General features: G+C 41.3%; 1 long non-coding RNA gene across 1 annotated transcript in view; it reads right to left on the bottom strand.

Moving 5' to 3' along the window:
* Nucleotides 1-1,451: 1,451 nt before the first annotated feature.
* LOC129625528 (uncharacterized) overlaps nucleotides 1,452-10,375 on the bottom strand; it is a 54,283-nt gene continuing 45,359 nt past the window's right edge. The window contains exon 3 of the long non-coding RNA XR_008701515.1: nucleotides 1,452-1,875. This is a non-coding gene — a long non-coding RNA (uncharacterized LOC129625528). The remainder of the gene's footprint in view (nucleotides 1,876-10,375) is intronic.

Raw genomic sequence — 10,375 nt, 5'->3', positions numbered from 1 at the left:
AAGAATACAGCTTTATAATATGGCATGTGTGCACATTTGTATTTTTACTTTTAAAAGGGACCATATGCTCAAAAAACATTGGCATCTCTGGTCAAAAGTCACCATGAGAAATCAGAAATCCATTCTTCCCTTAAAACTTGAATAGCTGAATCAGGTCCTCCACCAAGCCCAGGGTTCCCAAGCAGAAATATATTACTTAATTGGTTTAAAAAAAAAAAATCAGGCAAGTTCCAGAAATGCAAACCTCAAGCTATGGGCACAACTGATTTATCCCATGTTCCTTCCCACCTAAAGAATGTGAAAATAAGCTTAATTTTAGTATGAAGGGACTTACACGCCCACCAGGCAGAGTTTCAGGAATCACCGGGGGGACAAGGTTTTGCTTTCAATACTGGAAAATAAACTTTAATCTGTCAGGTATAGAAATGTTCTTGGGAATTAATAATGTTAATAGCATAGTACTTTCTAAGTATGGCTATAAAAGACTGAAATGACCTCCTGTCATATCAAGCTGTGGATTAACTTCATTTTTCAGAAGATCCCAGGATCTGAGAGTCAGGGTTTGAACTCTAAGAAAAACCAATGCTAAGCCCTAAACTAGCACTGTGGAGGAATTCTAGTGACCCGCTGCATAGCAACCGTTACCAGTGAGCAGAGGGAGATCCTACTTGTGCAAAATGAAGTGCCCAGAAAGTTTAACACCACTGAAACTAGTTTGTATGAAAACTCCATGAATATTTTAAATGCTTAACATCTGATCAAAAAAAGACACACGCTAATACTTGGGCAGGTTGTATAGGAATCATTGCACTTCATCATCATTTTTACAGAAAGAGATAAAGGCAAAATTCAACTGGGGTGACATTATAATTCATCAGACATCAGGTTCCCATTTGGGGACTCCATCTGGCCAGGCTGGGCTGACAAGGACACTCTGGTTATTTGGTGGCATTCCATAGTGCCAGCTCACATCTTAGAAATAACACTGGGAGCGAAAGCAGAGAGCAACAGGATTTCGTGGCAAGAATGACACAGAGGGTCACGGAACTGAACAAGAGGGATTCAGGGGTGAAGTTACAAAAAGTAGCCACACACCAAGATGCCAGAGTTGTCCCCGCCCCCGGGCCACTGCAGAGAGTCTCTTAAATTTAAAAAGAAATTTCCAAAACAAAAGAAGGAAATGAGAGACTTCCCTGGTGGTCCAGTGGTTGAGACTCTACCCTCCCACTGCAGAGGGTGAGGATTCAATCACTGGTCAGGGAACTAAGATCCCACATGCCTCAGCCAAAAATAAATAAGCAAATAAATAAATAAACAAATAGAATCCTGTGAACCTATATATCAGCAGTCCCCAACCTTTTTGGCACCAGGGACCCATTTCATGGAAGACAGTTTTCCCATGGACCTGGGCAGGGGGATGGTTTCCGGATGATTCAAGCACATCATCTTTATTGTGCACTTTATTTCTGTTATTATTACATCAGCTCCACCTCAGATCATCAGGCCTGAGATCCCGGAGGTTGGGGACCCTTGTTATACACTAAAAAAAAATAGAGTAATGAGTCTGGGAGGACATCTCCCCAAGGCCCTCGGCCTCCCCAGGCCCACAGGCCTACGTTCTCAGAAGGCAGATCCCCATGACTTTGGTGGGATTTTCCAAAGCCTCCTGCCAGGAGGAGATGCGCTCACTGAGATGGAGTTTCAGGGGTCAACCTGGGGCTGACTCTGAACACAAGAGTCTGCAGGTGCTTCAGGCAGGAAATGCCTCCTGCAGGTTGTCTCCTCTGCTCTTCTGACAGCCTGTGCGAGAGAGATGCTCAGGCCTCTGCTTCCTTTACCGCAGCTGGTTGGTAAATTGCCCCTTGGTAAATTCTCCTAAGGGTGAAATCAAACAGAAAAAAAAAATAAAACAGGGATGTGGGGAGACAGGAGTGAAAACAAATTTGTTTGCAAAATATGAAGAGGATAAGGGCAGGATCCCTTCTCCAGGCCTCTGCATGACAGGCTATGTCCCCATGAGCCACAAAGGTGGATGTTTACATGGCCATTCCTGAGCAGGGCGAGGCTGCTGGGGACTGAGGCCACGTCCTCGGCATTTGGGTTCCCTGTGTCTTACTCATGCCTGGGACATAGTTGAAATGTGGCAAGTGCTCCTGAATGTGCAGGTATTATAGGAAAGAAGTTGGAGTGGATTTTACTTGAAAGTTGGAAATGTTAGTTGCTCAATTGTGTCCAGCTCTATGCAACCCCATGGACTATGTAGCTTACTAGCTTTCTCTGTCCATGGAATTCTCCAGGCAAGGATACTGGAGTGGATTGCCATGTCCTCCTCCAGGGGATCTTCCCAAACCAGGAATCTGCATTGCAGACAGACTCATTACCATCAGAGCACCAGGGAAGCCCTGGATTTAACTTAGAAGATGGTTGAAAGGAAGGTGTGCACCATGCCCACCCCTGTAAATCCACAGAAAGTGATTCAAATTAAGATCAATGTGAAAGCAAGATTTCTGGGGGAAAGACTTGGCAGACAGAGGAGGTAGGTCTCTAGATTGTTCCTATGATCTCCTCAAAGACCTTTTCAAATACAAACTCCATCTTCACTTAGGATGGGCAAAGATCCACTTTCTCAGAGGTAGAGCTTGGGATTATATTTGCTGGCAACCTCTTTCACCCAGTTAAAAAGGAATTCAATAGGATAACTAAGGTTGTGGGCTGGGGACCTCCTCCCCCTGCCAGAAATCTTTATTATTGGGACTGGAATATGGGCCAGGGAACTCTCCTAAACTAATATACTGTGTTAGCTTTTTGTTTAGTTCCCCTAAAATGATTTATAATATAAATGTATATACTAAATATTTATATACATTCACATGTACACTTATACATCTATTTGTATATGTATAAAATACATTTTTAACTTCAAGATTTGGCCTGTGAAAAGCCATTTTCTTTTTTTTTTTAGAAGAATTTTCCACAGGAAATTGAATTGCAAAGATGTTTTCTTTCCAAATGGGAAGCTGGGCCATAAAACAAAAAATCTTCATTTTAATAATTAACTTTTTATCTAGTCGCTAACATACTAAGAGAGATTTTTTGGGGGCCCATTTTTGGGAGAAGAACTAAAAATAAACATTTTCCCTGAATTTCAGTCATCTCAGGATATCAAGTTTGGTCCCTCATTTAATGTTCTGCTTCTAAGATCTTCCCTGGTGGCTCAGACTGTAAAGAATCTTCCTGCAATGCAGAGACCCGGGTTCGATCTCCAGGTCCAGAACATCCCCTGGAGAAGGAAATGGCAGCCCACTCCAGTATTCTTGCTTGGAGAATCCTCTGGACAGAGGAGCAGCCTGGTGGGCTACAGTCCATGGAGATGCAAAAGTCAGACACAGCTGAGCAACTAATACATTCACTTTACTTTTCAAAAGGCTTTTTTTTTTCCTTTTTCTTTTTTATTTATTTATTTTTTTTTAGGATTTTTTTTAATTTTATTTTATTTTTAAACTTTACATAATTGTATTAGTTTTGATCTCCTGTCAGGAATGCTACAATCTAGAAGGACTCTGGGAGGGTTCTAGGAGGATGACTGAAGTACACAGACAGATTAAAACAAAGGAAAAAAAGATACGCTATCTAGCTTCTCCAAATGTCTTCTCCAAATGTCTTCTCCATGCTCCCAGCATCCCAAGAGTCCCTGAAGTATGAGAATACTGAGACAGCTAAAGGAGTTGACCCTCTGAGCCCTGTTTTCACAGAACTTTTGCTCACATGTGTCATTTCCTTGTAGGCTTTTCTCAGCTGAGACCAGCTCTTTGAATTCTTTAGTTACAGAATATTTTCCGTAATAGCTTCAATGTCCTTTTTCATTCTTTGTTGCATGCAACAATTCTGTGTTGCATTGCACAGCAATGCTTCTCCTTATCTGCTCATTAGTCCTAACATAGTTCATTCATCCATTCCATAACAGTCATTATGAAATAGTGACATAGTAATTGGGACACAGGATCCCTGGTGTCATGGAACTTGCATGCCATCAGCAGCCAAACCATAAAACAAAAACTAGTTATAAGGAAATTTTGGAGGTTTACTACAGGGTGAAGAGAAAGCAATTTAATTGACCCCAGGGGAAAATATGGGGCTTCCCTGGTGGCTCAGTGGAAAAGAATCCATCTGAAATGCAGAAAACTCGGGTTTGAGACATGGGTTCGGTCTCTGGTCAGGAAGATCCCCTGGAGGATGAAATGACAATTCATTCTAGTATTCTTGCTGGGAAAATCCCATGGACAGAGGAGCCTGGCGGGCTTCAGTCCATGGGTCACAGAGTCAGATAAGACTGAACAACTGAGCAGGCACACACACTGACATACATACACTGCTATGTGTAAAACAGATGCTAGTGGGAAGCTGCTATACAGCACAGGGAACTCAGCCTGGTGCTCTGTGATGACCTAGAGGGGTGGGTTGGGGGAGGGGTGTGCAGGAGACTCAAGAGGTCGGGGAAATATGTATACATGTAGCTGATTCACTTCATTGTACAGCAGAAACTAACACAACATTGTAAGGTAATTATACTCCAATTTAATAAAAAAAAAACAAACCCTCATTTTAAAGATGGTTGTTGAAGACCAGAGGTGGGAAGCCACCTGCCCAAGGTCACCTGGCTTGTTGGAGACAGATCTCAGGGTCCTGACTTCCAATTCCCAATGTCAGATCTTCCCACTAATTGCACTCCAACCCATGGAAAATGTATGTATACATACATGTAGCCCCTCCCTCTTGAGGCTCATCAGATCATGAATTCCTTATTGCAAAATTCAGACTTAAATTGAAGAAAGTAGGGAAAACCACTAGACCATTCAGATATGACCTTTATCAAATCCCCTATGATTATATAATAGAAGTGACAAATAGATTCAAGGGATTAGATCTGATAGAGTGCCTGAAGAACTATGGATGGAGGTTTGTGACATTGTACAGGAGGTGGTAATCAAGACCATCTCCAAGGAAAAGAAATGAAAAAAGGCCAAATGGTTGTCTGAGGAGCCTTACAAATAGCTGGGAAAAGAAGAGAAGTTAAAGGCAAAGGAGAAAAGGAAAGTTATACCCATCTGAATGTAGAGTTCCAAAGGACAGCAAGGAGAGATAAGAAAGCCTTCCTAGTGATCCATGCAAAGAAATAGAGGAAAACAATAGAATGGGAAAGACTAGAGATCTCTTCAAGAAAATTAGAGATACCAAGGGAACATTTCATGCAAATATGGGCACAATAAAGGACAGAAATGGTATGGACCTAACATAAGCAGGAGATATTAAGAAGAGGTAGCAAGAATACACAGAAAAACTATAGAAAAAAGATTTCCATGATCCAGATAACCACGATGGTGTGATCACTTACCTAGAGCCAGACATCCTGGAAAGCAAAGTCAAGTGGGCCTTAGGAAGCATCACTACAAACAAAGCTAGTAGAGGTGATAGAATTCCAGTTGAGCTATTTCAAATCCTAAAAGATGATGCTGTGAAAGTGCTGCACTCAGTTCAGTTCAGTTCAGTCACTCAGTCGTGTCCAACTCTTTGGACCCCATGAACCTTAGCACGCCAGGCCTCCCTGTCCATCACCAACTCCCGGAGTTCACTCAGACTCATATCCATCGAGTCAGTGATGCCATCCAGCCATCTCATCCTCTGTCGTCCCCTTCTCCTCTTGCCCCCAATCCCTCCCAGCATCAGAGTCTTTGCCAATGAGTCAACTCTTCCCATGAGGTTGCCAACGTACTGGAGTTCCAGCTTTAGCATCATTCCTTCCAAAGAACACCCAGGGCTGATCTCCTTCAGAATGGACTGGTTGGATCTCCTTGCACTCCAAGGGACTCTCAAGAGTCTTCTCCAACACCACAGTTCAAAAGCATCAATTCTTTGGTGCTCAGCCTTCTTCACAGTCCAACTCTCACATCCATACATGACCACAGGAAAAACCATAGCCTTGACTAGATGGACCTTTGCTGGCAAAGTAATGTCTCTGCTTTTGAATATGCTATCTAGGTTGGTCATAACTTTCCTTCCAAGGAGTAAGTGTCTTTTAATTTCATGGCTGCAGTCACCATCTGCAGTGATTTTGGAGCCCAGAAAAATAAAGTCTGACACTGTTTCCACTGTTTTCCCATCTATTTGCCATGAAGTGATGGGACCAGATGCCATGATCTTCATTTTCTGAATGTTGAGCTTTAAGCTAACTTTTTCACTCTCCACTTTCACTTTCATCAAGAGGCCAGCAAATGTGGAAAACTCAGCCATGGCCACAGGACTGGAAAAGGTCAGTTTTCATTCCAATCCCAAAGAAAGGCAATGCCAAAGAATGTTCAAACTACTGCACAATTGCACGCAATCTCCCATGCTAGTAAAGTAATGCTCAAAATTCTCCAAGTGAGGCTTCAACAGTACGTGAACCGAGAACTTTCAGATGTTTAAGCTGGATTTATAAAAGGCAGAGGAACCAGAAATCAAATTGCCAACATCCATTGGATCATAGAAAAAGCAAGAGAGTTTCAGAAAAACATCTACTTCTGCTTTATTGACTATGCCAAAGCCTTTGACTGTGTAGATCACAACAAACTGTGGAAGATTCTTCAAGAGATGGGAATACCAGACCACCTGACCTGCCTCTTGAGAAATCAGTATGCAGGTCAGGAAGTAACAGTTAGAACCAGTCATGGAACAGACTGGTTCCAAATTGGGAAAGGAGTACATCAAGGCTATATATTGTCACCCTGCTTATTTAACTTATATATGCAGAGTACATCATGTAAAATGCTGGGCTGGATGAAGCACAAGCTGGAATCAAGATTGCCAGGAGAAATACCAATAACCTCAGATATGCAGATGACACCACCCTTATGGTAGAAAGCAAAGAGGAACTAAAGAGCCTCTTGATGAAAGTGAAAGAGAGTGAAAAAGCTGGCTTAAAAATCAACAGTCAGAAAACTAAGATCATGGCATCTGGTCCCATCACTTCATGACAAATAGATGGGGAATGAGTTGAAACAGTGACAGACTTTATTTTGGGGGGCTCCAAAATCACTGCAGATGGTGATTGCAGCCATGAAATTAAAAGATGCTTACTCCTTGGAAGAACACTATGACCAACCTAGACAGCATATTCAAAAGCAGAGACATTACTTTGCCAATGAAGGTCCATCTAGTCAAGGCTATGGTTTTTCCAGTAGTTATGTATAGATGTGAGAGTTGGACCATAAAGAAGGCTGAGCACTGAAGAATTGATGCTTTTGAACTGTGGTGTTGGAGAGGACTCTTGAGAGTCCCTTGGACTGCAAGGAGATCCAACCAGTCCATCCTAAAGGAAATCAGTCCTGAATATTCATTGGAAGGACTGATGCTGAAGCTGAAACTCCTATACTTTGGCCACCTGATGCAAAGAACTGGCTCATTGGAAAAGACCCTGATCCTGGGAAAGATTGAGGGTGGGAGGAGAAGGGGTCGACAGAGGATGAGATAGTTGGATGGTACCCCCAACTTGATGGACATGAGTTCGAGCAGGCTCCAGGAGTTGGTGATGGACAGGTAAGCCTGGCATGCTGCAGTCCATGGGGTGGCAAAGAGTTGGACACGACTGAGCGACTGAGCTGAACTGAACTGAACAGGAGCTTAGCCTGGTGCTCAGTGATGATCAACCTAGGGGGTAGGATTAGGCATTGGGTGGTGCAGGAGACTCAAGAGGGAGGGGAAATATGTATACATTTAACTGATTCACTTCCTTGTACAGCAGAAACTAACACATTGTAAACGAATTATACTCCAATTAAAAAACAACAACACTCATTTTAAAGATGATGTTGAAGACTAGAGGTAGGAAGCAACCTGCCCAAGGTCAGCTGACTTTTTGGAAGCAGACCTGAGGGTCCCGACTTCCAATTCCCAGTTTGAGATCTTCCCACTAATTGTACTCTGATCTGTGGAAAGTTTATGCAGACAGACAGCAGAAATGTACACTCCTTCTGTGAGGTGAGCTTGAGCAAAGTGGCAACAATCCCACTCAAGGCCCTAAAGAAACTCTTACTTCTCACTGTCAAGATTAAAAAACAAAAAAAAAAAAACAAACAAAAAAAAGATTAAAAAACAAAAGGAGCAAAATGCTTCCACATTCCCATCACAACATAGTCCAGAGAAACATAGACGAGGCCGAAATCGAATTATGTCTTTGCTCAGTCCTACAGAGTACTTGGCATTTCTATTTCAGCATGTTCCGGTATTCCCATATGGAATTAAATACATAGGGCACATTTAGTTTCAGACTTAGAACAAATGAGATGTGCCAAACCACATAGCTCCACCTCAAGATAATTTCCCCCAATGGGAGAAAATGTAATACAGCAGCAGCCAAAGGGTGTTCCTGAACTGAAAACACCCACATTCCTAACCTAGGTCTTACACCACTCTCATCTGTGCATCTCCCCACCTCTTCCCAACTCTCTCACAATCCCCTCCAGCTCTTTGATTCCACCAGAAGAAGAAAGGAGACTTTCATGCCAAAACCTCGATGATGGATCAATTGATCTTGAAATCAAGTTCAGTTAATTCATGATTGTGACTCTGAGAAACTGAATAGTACAGATAGCTGCTGGAAAAAAAGCTTTTCATACTAAAGGGCAGAAAAGCAGGAATGAGAGTAAGGTTTATTTTCTCAGTCTACTCAACCTTGATATAACTCTTAATCTAGAAAAAAATGCATTTTTGGATAACAGACCTTAACTTTTTAGCACAGTGATGGCAAATTCAAATGGTTCATTACTTATTATTTGGCAGACAAATAGTTAACAATCAGTCTAAAGACCAATGGGATTCTCAGGAAAAAAACAAAAAAACAAAAAAACTGCCCTAATTACCAAAGGAAATAAGGGCAGTTTCAAAAAGCATGATAGATTGGAAGAGAACTAAGATAGCTTTTAAAAGCTGTTAATATATCCAAGCTATACAGCATCTGTATAATATTTTCATGATTCATCATAAGTTATATCCAAAATGATATATAATGAGCCTTAGATAAAATCTTATGGTGACATTTTATTAATAACTTTACATTTATTATTTTGTCTGTCTTTGTCTTTTCCCCTGAAATGAAATGGTGGTAAATTGGCACTAATTAACATGTATTTGAAATATGCCAGGTTAAGCTGACAAGCCCATGTCAACTTATCCAGGTAATGCTTTTGCAGCACTGAGACCAGAGTGAAGGAATGAAATCCCCAGGGACCCGCCTTCATCACTGGGTCCTGGCCCAAGCCAGCACCTGCCCTGGGTCTGAACACAGAGCTCAGTTGGGGTAATAGACACAAAATATACATTCATTCAACAAAGTCACAGAGAATCATAGTGGAAATACAATAGTTTAATAGAAAATGTATTTGTAACTACATTAATATTATCAGGAGATAAAGTCTCCCCTGCCCACCAAACCTTGATGTTCAATACATTCAAAATATTTGTAACTAATTCTTTCAGAAGAGTTTTCCCTGAAAGAAGAAAGGCAGAAGAAACTCCACCTACCGGTCATGGTATGATAGTACTTTAGGGCCATCATCTCAGAACTGGGTTTGTGCAGCTCTGGGGGCAGGGAGGAGAGTTAAAGGGGATCCATTCTCAGATTCTCAGCTTCCACGATGTATTCTTCCCTAAAACCACCCATGAGCATTTTGCATTTTCTGATTCTCTTTTTCTGTCTCCTCTTTCACAGTCACTCTTTTCTCATTTGACTAAGGTAACTCTTGCTTGTTCCCATTTCACATCTTTGTAGGTATGCATTGCCCTAAGGTATAACAATGTATATCAAACACAGGATCATTTAAAATATAGGGGTAAAGGATACAAAAGGGAATGTATATATGTGTATAACTGAGTCACTTTGCTGTACAGAAGAAATTAACACAATTACATAGTTGTAAATCAACTATGCTTCAATTTAAAAAATTAAAATAAAATCTTTGGGGTAGGTGAGGCTTCTTGTTAATCAATACCCCAAATCTACTCCCTTTGCAGCCACCCCATTAAGAGGCATGGTTCCAATACATTTTTACTATTAAGTTTAATAATTACTTATAAAAGTATGTAAGATAGTTATGATACTTTCATAGACATCTCACTAATGACAGTTGCATTGAAGAAAAGAAATGAAAGCATTTTTAAGCTTTGATTTTGTAATCATATTTTTGCTTCAGAGAAGCAGGAGGGTTACCAATATAAAAGTTTCTAATGAAAGTATTCCAAGGTGGTATTTGGGCTTCTCTACTGACTTGGAGGTAAAGAATCCACCTACAATGCAGGAGACACAGGAGACTCAAGTTCGATCCCTGGGTTGGGAAGATCCCTT

This window comes from Bubalus kerabau, chromosome 13 (genome assembly GCF_029407905.1).
Source record: "Bubalus kerabau isolate K-KA32 ecotype Philippines breed swamp buffalo chromosome 13, PCC_UOA_SB_1v2, whole genome shotgun sequence".
NCBI classification, from domain to species: domain Eukaryota; kingdom Metazoa; phylum Chordata; class Mammalia; order Artiodactyla; family Bovidae; genus Bubalus; species Bubalus kerabau.
This window is presented reverse-complemented; position numbering and strand designations above follow the sequence as displayed.